The sequence below is a fragment of the Capsicum annuum genome, chromosome 11 (genome assembly GCF_002878395.1).
Source record: "Capsicum annuum cultivar UCD-10X-F1 chromosome 11, UCD10Xv1.1, whole genome shotgun sequence".
Classification (NCBI taxonomy): domain Eukaryota; kingdom Viridiplantae; phylum Streptophyta; class Magnoliopsida; order Solanales; family Solanaceae; genus Capsicum; species Capsicum annuum.
The window spans coordinates 199,407,974-199,421,369 of record NC_061121.1 but is presented as its reverse complement, the minus strand read 5'-3'; the positions used below and the strand labels follow the sequence as shown (position 1 = coordinate 199,421,369).

The 13,396-nt window shown below is 37.3% G+C and overlaps 1 long non-coding RNA gene across 1 annotated transcript in view; it reads left to right on the top strand.

The window, feature by feature from the left end:
* The window catches only part of LOC124888430, a 20,881-nt gene extending 7,751 nt beyond the window's left edge, over positions 1-13,130 (top strand). Inside the window, exon 3 of the long non-coding RNA XR_007046542.1 lies at positions 12,609-13,130. This is a non-coding gene — a long non-coding RNA (uncharacterized LOC124888430). The remainder of the gene's footprint in view (positions 1-12,608) is intronic.
* Positions 13,131-13,396: the final 266 nt, after the last annotated feature.

Below are 13,396 nucleotides of genomic sequence, written 5' to 3'. Positions count from 1 at the left end.
AAAAGTACTGAGTATACGAGTGGGGTAGGCTAAATGCAAAAGGGTTTACATGCATGAGCAATGCTAACTAATTGACTAATATGAATGTGAGAGTGCAAGCATGCATACATAGTAACTGATATCATGAATACGTGATATCTGGATCTGTACGCTAATACATGGTTTATTGATATCCAACATGACTGGTACTGGAATTCTGAATATATGGATGACTATGTCTGACAGTACTGAATATGAGGGAACTACCTGAGTTCCGTAGTATGACTGAACTGACTGTATCTAACAGTCGTGATATCTTGAAGAACTATTTGAGTACTTTTACTGAGACTGATACTGAAACTGTGGGAGGTAGTTATTTAATCGACATGCCCCAATAATGCATATAGCTAAGTTGGGGTCCAATCTCTGCCCCGACTAGAGGGGTGTCAATATTGCGCCACTGGTAAGGACAGCTGTGAGTGACCCTTAGCTGGCAGGTACTCAAATGAGAACGTTGGGAACCCTAAACTGACAGGTTAAGTGACCTATTCAAACCTACTCTGGCAGGTTAAGATGTCTCAACCTACACTGGCTACGTAGTTCTGGAACACCAGGATGACTACTATAAATCACACCCTAAACTGGCATGTAAGTTCCCATCCTTGGGTTCACTCGGTGCTAACTTCTACTCCCATCTGAAGAGACTGAATCATGATTTAACTGCCTGTACATGGATTGAGTAACTGACTTCCATTGACTGAGAGAATAGTACTACTATCTGAGAATTTATTGAGATCATGAAATTTCTGAGATTTCCTGAGTCACATGACTGACTGAGTTTTATAGATCATGGCTTGACTGAGATTATCATGATAATGTGACATAGATCTAGGTATACAACTATATTTTTCGGATACAAGTACCCCCAGGACTCGATGGAAGGAAACTAACACACATAACAGACTTGATCATAAAATAAATGGAGTTCATAATTCACCATATCATAAGTAGGGGATTTCACACTAAACATAGTTCTCAACATCTTATGCATTGAAGGGAAATTCATACAACATGTGTACACTTGCATAGCTTCAATATCATGCTCAGTCCATATCACAACAATAATGAAGATCAATCACGTGGAATTCATGTGAAATCATAAAGCATAGAGCATGGACTTGTCATTTAAGCACTATTAAATCATGGGACATGAATCTTATCACCTTAAGCATTTTAACACTTTGCATGCATTCTTTTAGCTTAGGTGTGTTTTCATGAATTTCCCCATTTTAAACCACATAAAGTTCATGGATTTCAACTAACGACACATATACTTCTTGAAAACACCTTTAGATATCATCTTGAAACTTAAACAACAATCATTAACATGTACATATCACAACAAGACAATCACAAAATAATATTTAAAACATGGTTCTTGAGCTTTATGAACGAAATGGATCCATAGATGAACACTATGCATACCTTAGATGGAAGATCCGTGAAAATTTATGGTGAAATCTTTTGAATCTTGAAGCTGCTATGAAAACCCTATGGGGTTATTGAGAGAATTTTGAGAAAAGAGAGTATAATGTAGTTGGATTGGGGCTAAATTCCACATTTATGGAATATATAGGGGTGAAATATGACCCAAATACCCCTCTAGATGCGTCATTTAATTTCTATGAAAATTACCCGATTTGGGCCCCAGGTGCAACGCAGAGATATCGCGTTGCCACTTGTTTATGACCTGGAAACTCACCGCGATGTGGTAGAATTGTGGAGAGACACTGGAAATTGACAAACATCATTTTGTCTTATGGCGCAATGCGCCATTAACTGAAATGACGCTACTGAAACTTTAAATCACCATAACTTCTTCACCGGGTGTACGTTTTAGGCGAATTTAGTATTGACAGAAAACTTATTCAATTTTGTACAATTTAGAGGGTCTAAATCTGCCAAAATACCACCTATAAACAAAGTTGTTCTCATTCAAAGATGACCTATGTAAAATCACACTTGAAAACTTGGTGGATTCAAAATTTCTTAGCTTGGCTTACTCTAAGTGACTCTTATGAACATGCTTAACACATCATAATCTCTATTATCACTAGGATATTCATCCTAATTCATGTACTTAAATATGAATCACAGGATAGGGGGTTTCATGTGTAGGAGCAACGGTTCATTTTCTAGCTTAGAAATATACAAGGTATTACAATATCTCCCCCTTGGAAACATTTATCCTCAAATGAGACTAACTGAAATGGGGAGAGATGATAAACTGGAGTACGTAATAGACATAAACTACTAGAATATTATCTCACAATGGACATGACTAATAAGCTAAACATATCATGCTGGACATGCATATCTGATGCACGAGTAACTGATTCATGAATGCATAATTGAGATTTCTGATAACTGAGTTCTCCCAATGAGAATTCATATTTGATGCATGATTATACACTGGACTGATACATGAATTCATGACTGAATATACAATGGTACTTGATACCAGATTTGTGATGAAACATGAGCATAAACTAATTACCAAGTTGTATAGAATACTAAACGGGAAACTGAATAAGCTTAGGGAGGACTGTTACCTTGAGCTTGATCTGGATTGGCAGAGAAGAGGTGAGGATACTTGGTATGCATGTCTGCTTCTGCTTCCCAAGTAGCTCCCTCAACGGACTGATTTTCCCAAAGAAATTTGACCAGAGGGACTTCTTTGTTCCTCATTCTACGAGTCTGATAGTCTAGAATTTCGACCAGAATTTCCTCATAGGAAAGACTGTTCTAAATGTCAATGCTATGAATAGGGACTACTACTGATGGATCACCTATACACTTCTTGAGTAAAGAGACATGAAAGACTGGATGAACTGAGGCTAGATCTGAAGGCAATTCAAGCTCATAAGCTACTTTGCCTAAACGACTGAGAATCTTGAAGGGACGGACATATCGGGGACTGAGTTTTCCCTTCTTTTCAAACCTCTTCACTCTCTTCACGGGAGAGATCTTCAGATAGACATAGTCACTAATTTCAAACTTGAGATCCTTTCTGCGCACATCTGCATAGGTCTTCTGTCAGCTCTGAGCAGGCCAAAGTCTTTCTCTGATCAACTAGACTTTCTCTAAGGTGTCAAATACTAAGTTAGGCCCTATGACTGAGGCCTCACTAACTTTGAACCATCTGATTGGAGATCTGCACCTCCTACCATAGAGGTCTTCGAGCGAAGCCATTTTAATACTGGAATGATAGCTATTGTTGTATGCAAACTCAATCAAAGGTAAGTGGTCATCCCAACTTCCCTTGAAATCAATTACACACGCCCTTAGTATATCTTTAAGAGTTTGAATGGTCCTTTCTGCTTGACCATCTGTCTGAGGATAAAAAGTTGTACTGAGATGAACTTGGGTACCAAGACCCTTTTGGAATGCTTTCTAGAAGTGAGAGGTGAATTGGGTACCTCTATCTGAGATGATAGATAATGGAACACCGTGTAATCTGACCAACTCCCTGATGTAGAGTTTGGTGTAATCCTCGACTGAATAAGAGGTATGGACTGGAAGGAAATGAGCTGACTTAGACATTCTGTCTATAATGACCCAAACAAAATCATGCTGAAGACGAGTAAGAGGGAAACCCAGCAAGAAATCCTTGTTTACTTCTTCCCACTTCCAAGTAGGAATGGTGAACTCCTACATGGAACCACTAGGTTTTTGATGCTTTATCTTAACCTGCTAATATAGGGCACTTAGCCATAAATTTTGCAATATCTCTCTTCATCCCACTCCACCAATAGATCTCTCACAGGTCGCGGTACATCTTAGTGGGCCTTGGATGAATAGAGTATCGCACACCATGTGCTTCTGCAAAAATTCACTGCTTTAAATCATCTACACCTGGAATATAGAGATGACTCTGACAATGAATGACCCCATCTCCCTCTTAGGAGAAAACCTCTACTTTCTGATTCTAAACTGACCTCTTTAGCTTAATAAGGCTGGATCCCTTTATTGCTTTTCTTTCACCTCAGAAACTAGAGATGACTCTGAACTATCCTGAACACATACACCACTTTCTGAAGAATCGACTAAGTGAATACCTAATCTGGTAAGCTAATGGATTTTCTGAGCTATTTTCTTCTTGCTATCCTCAATGTGAGAACTACTACCCATAGAGAGTCTACTGAGAGTGTCGGCTACAATGTTGGCCATTCCCGAATGATAAAGGACACTCATGTCATAATCTTTCAAGAGCTCTAACCACCTTCTCTGATGAAGATTGAGATCCTTCTAATAAAATACATATTGGAGACTCTTATGATCTGTGAAGACATCTACATTAAATCCATATAGATAATGCCTCCAAATCTTCAAGGCAAATACTACAACTACTAACTCAAGATCATGAGTAGAATAATTCTTCTCATGGGGCTTTAACTACCCGAAGGCGTAGGCTATGACCTTATCATGCTACATGAGGACACAACTTAGACCCACTCTGGATGACAAAACCATCTGAACCATCTGGAAGAGCTAGAACTGGAGCTGAGGTGAGTCGAGTCTTTAACTCCTGAAAACTCTTCTCGTAAGAATCTGACCACTGAAACTTGACCTTCTTCTGAGTCAATCTGGACATGGGGGATGCAATAGAAGAAAATCCCTCAATAAACCATCTGTAATAGCCAACCAAACCTAAGAAACTCCTGATATCTGATGGAGAGACAGGGCGAGGCCAGTTTCCTACCGCTTTGGTCTTCTGAGGATCTACTCTAATGCCATCACCAGAAATAATATGGCCAAGGAATGCTACTGACCTTAGCCAAAACTCCCATTTACTGAATTTGGAAAATAGCTAGTGATCTCTGAGAGTTTGAAGAACAATTCTGAGATAGTCTGAATGATCACGCTCTGTATGGGAATAGACTAGGATATCATCTTTGAAAACTATGATGAACATATTCAAGTACTTCCTAAACACATGGTTCATTAAGTCCATGAAAGTGGTTGGGGCATTGGTAAAATCAAAGGATATAACTAGAAATTCGAAGTGACCATACCGAGTATGGAAAGCTATCTTTGGGATGTCATATTCTCTAACTCTGAGCTAAAGATAGCCTGATCTAAGGTTTATCTTGGAGAAATAACTGGCACCTTGAAGTTGGTCAAACAAGTCATCTATTATAGGAAGAGGATACTTGTTCTTGATTGTGACTTTGTTGAGCTGACGGTAATTAATACACATCCTCAGAGAACCATATTTCTTGCATATGAATAAGAGTAGTGCACCCCACAGGGAAACGCTAGGTCTAATGAATCCCTTATCTAAGAGATTCTTCAACTGATCTTTCAGTTCTTTGAGTTCTGCTGGTGCCATTCTATATGGCGGAATAGAAATAGGCTGAGTATCTAGATTGAGATCAATGTCGAAGTTTATTTCCCTTTCAGAAGGAATGCCTGGAAGATCTTTGGGAAAGAAATTTGAATATTCATTAACCATTAGTACTGATTCAAAGCTAGGAGATTCAGAACCAGAGTCTTTAACATGAACGACGTGATAAACACATCCCTTAGAAATCATTTTCCTTGCCCGAAGGTAGGAAACAAGCTGACCCCTAAAAGATAAAGTACTAGCCTTCCACTCTAGGACGGGCTCATTCAGGAACTGAAACTGAACTATCCTGTTTCTGCAGTCGACTGTGGCATAGAAGGAATAAAGCTAATCCATGCCAAGAATGACATCAAAATCAGTCATCTCTAACTTAACTAAATCTGCTGATGTGGCTTTCTGAAATATCATAATCGGGCAGTTCCTGTATACTCACTAAGCTATGATAGTTTTACCCACTATGGTAGAGACTGAAAAGGGCTCTGCTAAAATTTCAGGACTGATTTCGAAATCGCCTACTATATAAGGAGTAATAAAAGATAAGGATGGACCTAGATCTAGCAAAGTGTAAACATGAACATGGAAAATCTACAACATACCAGTAACGACATCAGGAGAATTTTCGTGATCTTGTCGGGTCTGAAGAGCATAAACTCTGTTTGAGCATTGGGCACTAGTAGCACTGGAAGTGGCACCCTGCTAATTTGGGCGATCGACTGGGCAATAGAACGATTCTACTGACCCTGTAGACTTAACTGCGAACACTCTCTAATCCTGTGGCCTGGCTTGCCATAATCAAAACAAACATCGCTACCAGCTCTACAGGTACCCTTATGGTTCTTACCACAAGTCTAACATAGGGGAATAGTTTGGGCACTACTGACACTGCCTTGAGACTTAGAGCCTAGTGCTCGATCTCTGTTACCATCTCTAAATATTAGCACTAGGGCACTGGCGGAGGAAGTAGTTGGAACTGCTGGCTTGGGACAAAACTGTGAACAGTTTTCTCCTTCTGATTTGGGTTGAGAAAAATTGAAACTGCATGATCTTGCTCTCTTGTTCTGCCTTTCCTTAGTCCTAATCTTCTGCTCCTCTATTTTCTGAGCATGGGTCATGATCCTAGCTAAAGTCATATCACTATTCAGCATCGCAGACCTATACTCATTTACCATGCTATCATTCACTCCTGACACAAACTTGCTCATCTTAGCCCTGTTGTCTACAACCACATAAGGGGCATATCTTGCTAGCTGAGTAAATTTGAGAGAATACTCTTTAACCATCATATTTCCCTGCTTGAGGTTAATGAACTCAAGAAATATTTCCTCCCTCAGCTCTTGGGGAAAGAATTTGTCTAAGAAAGCTGTGACAAATTCCTCCCACTCAATGAGACTTGCATCCTCTAACCTCTCAGACTTCCACTACTTTTACCAAGTATGAGCCACATCTTGCAACTGGTATGAGGCTAACTCAGCACTCTGACAAGAAGTAATTCCCATGATATCTATGACCTTCTGGACTTGGTCAATGAATTCCTGAGGGTCATAAACAGACTTAGACCTAGAGAAAGATGGAGGGTTTATTCGGGTGAAGTCCCAAATCCTAGCTATGGCTGAGTTGACCACTGGATTGGCCAAAATAACTGGTGGCCGTTAATTTTGGGCAGCCACAGACTAAGCAAGTGTGGTGAATGCGGCCTTAAACTCCGCATGAGAAACATGTTCACCCAAAAGATTTTCGGGCTGAGGAGCTGACTGGTTTCTTCTCTTTGGAGGCATATTCTAAAATAAGAGAAGAACGGATTAGACTGAGAGTTTAACTTGAGATTATGCTCACTAGCACGACATGAATACTGAAAGAGGGGAAACTATTCCTAAAACATCTCATAGCATCTTGCACATAAATGTGGTGCCCAACACACCCATGCACAAGACTCTACTAGATGTAGCTTTCAGACTTCCTAGGACTCTATTGAACCTTTGGCTCAGATACTAAGTTTGTAAAACCTCGATTTTCTGAACCGAAATTCTACGCGGTGCTTATGACTCCAAAGGACCACAAGCTAACCCATGACCGATATCTATACCTGTACACTGCATAATATACACGTAAAATGCAAAAAATATGAACAATAGGCCATAAGGTTCAACTGAATAAAGTGTCTGACAAAACATAACATCCATATGGATGACAAATACCCAAAATAACTGAAGTCTGAATCAAATCTGAACTAAATCTGAAAACCTCTAAATACTGTCTAAAATAAGGATTTGAAGGAACATGTCTCCAACTAACTCCGTCTAAAAAAAATTGAACTAAAATAATGAATGAAATAAAAAATTATTGTCCTCGGATGGATGAGGACTCATTTCCACTCTGCATACTGGAATGCTACTGCTACTACTGATCTGGAAATCGTGACTCTGAACCTATGGTGTACATAAATGAAAGCACCATAGCACAAATGCATTAGTACAATTGAAAGTACTGAGTATACGAGTGGGGTAGGCTAAATGCAAAAGGGTTTACATGCATGAGCAATGCTAACTAACTGACTAATATGAACGTGAGAGTGCAAGCATGCATGCATACATAGTAACTAAGATCATGAATACATGATATCTAGATTTTTATGCTAATACATGGTTTACTGATATCCAACATGACTGATACTGGAATTCTGAATATATAGGTGACTATGTCTGACAGTCCTGAATCTGAGGGAACTACTTGAGTTTCGTACTATGACTGAATTGACTGTACTGACAGTCCTTATATCTTGAAGAACTATCTGAGTTCTTTTACTGAGACTAATACTAAAACTGTGGGAGGTAGTTGTTTAACCGACATTCCCCAATAACGCATATAGCTAAGTTGGGGTCCAATCTCTGCCCCGACCGGAGGGGTGTCAATATCGCGCCACTGGTAAGGATAGCTGTGAGTGACCCTTAGCCGGTAGGTACTCAAATGAGAATGGTGGGAACCCTAAACTGACAGGTTAAGCCACCTTATCAACCCTACTCTGGCAGGTTAAGATGTCTCAACCTACGCTGGTTACATAGTTCTGGAACACAAAGATGACTACTAAGAATCATGCCCTAAATTGGCAGGTGAGTTCCCATCCTTGGGTTCAATCGGTGCTAAATTCTACTCCCATCTGAAGAGACTGAATCATTATTTAACTGCCTGTACATGGATTGAGTAACTGACTTCCATTGACTGAGAGAATAGTACTACTATCTGAGAATTTATTGAGATCATGAGATTTCTGAGATTTCCTGAGTCATATGACTGACTGAGTTATATAGATCATGGCTTGAATGATATTATCATGATAATGTGACATGGATCTAGGCACACAACTATATTTTTTGGGTACAAGTACCACTAGGACTCGATAGACAGAAACTGACACACATAACTGACTTGATCATAAAAAAAATGGAGTCCACAATTCACCATATCATAAGTAGGGGATTTCACACTAATCATAGTTCTCAATATCTTACGTATAGAAGGAAAATTCATACAACATGTGTACACTTGCATAGCTTCAATATCATGCTCAATCCATATCACAACAATAATGCATATCATTCACGTGGAATTTATGTAAAATCATAAAGCATAGAGCATAGACTTGTCATTTAAGAACTATTAAATTATGGGGCACTAATCTTATCACCTTAAGCATTTTATCAAATACTTTGCATGCATTCTTTTAGCTTATGTGTGTTTACATGAATTTCCCCATTTTAAACCACATAAAGTTCATGGATTTCAACTAACGACATATATACTTCATGAAAACACCTTTAGATATCATCTTGAAACTTAAACAACAATCATTAACATGTACATCTCACAACAAGACAATCACAAAATAATATTTGAAACATGGTTCTTGAGCTCTATGAACGAAAAGGATCCATAGATGAACACTATGCATACTTTAGATGGAAGATTCGTGAAAATTTACAGTGAAATCCTTTGAATCTTGAAGTTGCTATGAAAACCCTATGGGGTTCTTGAGAGAATTTTAAGAAAAGAGAGTATAATGTGGTTGGATTGGGGCTAAATTCCATGTTTATGGAATATATAAGGGTGGAAATATGATCCAAATACCCCTCTAGATGCGTCATTTAATTGCTATGAAAATTACCCGATTTGGGCCCCTGGCGCGATGCGGAGATATTGCGTTGCCACTTGTTTGTGGCCTGGAAACTGATCGTGATATGGTGGAATCACGGAGAGACATTGAAAATTGACAAACATTATTTTGTTTAATGGAGCGACGTGCCACTGACTGAAATAACGCTGCTGAAACTTTAAATCGCCATAACTTCTTCACGGGTGTCCATTTTAGGCGAATTTGGTATCGACGAAAAACTTATTCAATTCTCTACAATTTAGAGGGTATAAATCTTCCAAAATACCACCTATAAACAAAATTCTGCTCGTTAAAAGATGACCTATGTGAAATCACACATGAAAACTTGGTGGATTCAAAAGTTCTTAGCTTGGCTTACTCTAAGTGACTCTTATAAACATGCTTAATACATCATAAGATCTATTATCACTAGGATACTCATCCTAATTCATGTACTCAAATATGAATCATTGGGTAGGAGGTTTCATGTGTAGGAGCAACAGTTTATTTTCTAGCTTAGAAATATATGGGGTATTATAGGTGTAGAAGCATTTGACATCTCAAAAAGGCAAAACTTTTAATTAAGGGTAGATTTGATGTGGACAATTAGTGACTATCCTGCATATTCTATGTTATCGGGATGGAGTACTGTGGGTAAATTAGCATGTCCTTATTGTATGGAGGAAACATAATTCTTTAGATTGCAGCATGGAAGAAAACAATCCTGGTTTGATTTCCACAAAATGTTCCTTGACCAGCATCACCCATTTATGAGAGATCAAAAGAACTTTCTTAAAGTCCAGATTGTCAAAAGACCCCCCCTCTCCCCCCAACATATCGAACATGAGAGGAAATTTTGGACCAGATTTGTAATTTGGGGATAAGAAATGTAATAGAGTTAGCTGTAGAACAAGTTAATAAAATAATATGTAAGACATGTGGGTGGAAAAAGCAAAGCATCTTTTGGGATGTGCCATACTGGAGTTCTAACATTATTCGACATAATCTTGATGTGATGCATATTGAGAAAAACTTCTTTGATAATGTATTTAACACTGTTCTTAATTTTAATGACAAAACCAAAGAAAATCCACAGTCATATTTAGATATGGCAAAGTATTGTGATCAACCTCAATTGGGAAAGGATAGTAATGGACAATATCCAAAAGTTGTCTATACATTAGACAAGGAAGCAAGAGCGATCTTGTTTAATTGGGTGAAAGGCTTAAGTTTCCAGATGGGTATGTTTCAAATTTGGGTAGGTTTTCAGAAACAAATGCAAAAAGGTTATTTGGTATGAAGAGTTACGACTTTCATGTATTCATGCAATGACTAATGCCTATTGATTTTCAAGAAATGCTTCCTAGTAATGTGTTGCAGACACTTACATAATTGAGCTTATTTTTTAAAGATCTTACTTTGATCACTCTATTAGTGGATGATATGGTACAATTAGAGAGAGATATTCCACAAATTTTGTGCAAGTTGGAATGTATATTTCCTCATGTGTCCTTTGACTCAATGGAACATCTTCCTGTGCACCTTCTATAAGAAGCAAGGATTGATGGACCTATGCAATATCGATGGATGTATTATTTTAAAAGGTAAATGTGAAACTCTATGTCAAAATTGTGATGGTTAGTTAATACATAACCTTCCAAAACATAATGTTACATTTTTTTTTCTGTATATAGGTATTTGGAAACTCTTAAAAAGATGATTGAAAATAAAGCTAGTGTTGAGGGTTCCATTTGTGAAGTGTACTTGAGGTGGAGTCAACATAATTATTTTCTCATTATTTTGAACCTTATGTCATGTCACAAAATCATAATATGGATCGTAATGACGATGGCGGTGTTGTGGAAGATCTTAAAGGAAATCTTTCAATATTCTCCCAGCCAGGTCGACTTTGGGGAGAAGCAAAGAAAAGAAATTTAACCTTAGATGAAATCAAGGCAGACCAAACTTATATTTTACTAAATTTTGAGGAGGCTGATCTATTTGTAAGGTAATCAAATTCTCTTAATTATAATAAAATCTATTCTTATATTATGACTTCTCTTATTTAAATTATCTGTTGCAATGAAGTATGTACCTACAATGTTTGGAAGAAGAATTTTCAAATCTCTCTCAAAGTGAAATAGATGAGAGCCTTGAATAAAATTTCACTAGATGGTTCAAGGAATATGTAAGATTTAAATAAATATTAACTTTCATATAATGTTGCATGTACTTAAATTGGCTTCTCATGTTTAACTAAATCTTTGATTTTTTTTAAACAGGCTCGGTGCAATCCCATTGAAAATATCATGGTAGCGTGAGATCAACAATAAATAGAGGAGTTTGTATCTTGGATCCAAATTTTAGAGATTATTATGGGAGGATAAAAGAGATCATACAAGAGGAATACTGTGAAGCACCTTTAAAGAAAACTGTGTTATTCAAATGTAAATAGTTTGACCCAAAAATGGATGTCGGTGTTAAGAATCATGATCGGTACAAATTGGTTGATATTAACCATCATCGTTGGTATAAAAAGTATGAGCCTTTTATTCTTGCTATGCAAGCAACTCAAGTATGTTATGTACCTTATCCAAGCAAGAAAAAGGACAGGGATGATTGGCTAGCTGTATTGAAAGTCAAACCTCAAAATGTTATTGAATTACCAGTTGAGAAAGTGGTGACAACTTCAGAACTGAATGTTTCTTTTCAAGTTGAGGAAGTTGAAGTCCATTAGTTAGATATGTTTGTTTCTATAGATGAAGATATTCCATTGCATGATCCAAATGGGGGTGTACTTGGAATGAATGAACCTCTTAGTGAGAGCAGAAATTGGGGAATCTGCTATTTTAGCTTTATTGTATTTTGTTTTTAGTAAGAAACATAGACAGTGACAAGTGCTTGATAAAAATGTGCTATTTTATCTTTGTAGTATTTTATTTTTTCTAATTTTCTCCAAAATATTATTATTTTCTTACTTTTTAATTTCATTTTAAGCATCTGTTAGTTTTCATATAACATCATTTTAATTTAATTTTTAATAGTAATGATCTAACAACACCGTTATTTTTTCAGATATGACTGGAGGTAGATATCGTGCCAACAATTCCTCAGGAGTAAGACTGCTAATCATGCAAAAATTCCTTCTATTCCAACTCCAGTAATTGAACAAGATGTTACAAGTTCCATTCCTACCATTATGCCAACCGATCAAACACTGGTCATTCCTGAGATATCTCCTATTTCACCTAACCAAAGCAGCCCAACAGGCCAAAATATGAATGCTCAAAGCAATACAATAATTGAGGTAATATCTAGTCAGAGAAATGTATCTGCTTCAGGTGATTCCAGTTGTAACAATTGCCGGACCCTTATTTTTTTAACTTCTTCAGGGTTAGTACCTACTACTTATGTGTTTACTATTTTTTTACATAAATGTTGTGTAGTGTTATTGGTGTTGGATGTGATGTTGTACAAGTTGGAACCATCTTCCAAATACTCCAGTTCCATTCATTGTCTTTCAAAAGTAAAGTTGATCCTAATGGAATCAACTAGAAAGGTGTCTCACAAGATATCAAACATGGTTATTTTGGAGAATTCAAGGTATGTTTTTAAGATCATAATCAATAGAAATTCTTTGAGTTTGTAGCTAACACTTAATTATGTTACTTTAAATTATATTTCAGAAGAATTTCTATTGAGATTCTTCCGTTAGTGAAGTTGTGGTAAAGCAAAAATGGATGAAGAAGGTTGCATTATGCTATAAGAATTTCATTTCCAATATAAAGAAACATAGAGCTACAGTTCAACCAGAATTTTTAAATGACCATGTATGGAAAAAGTGATGGAACTTTGGCAAAGTG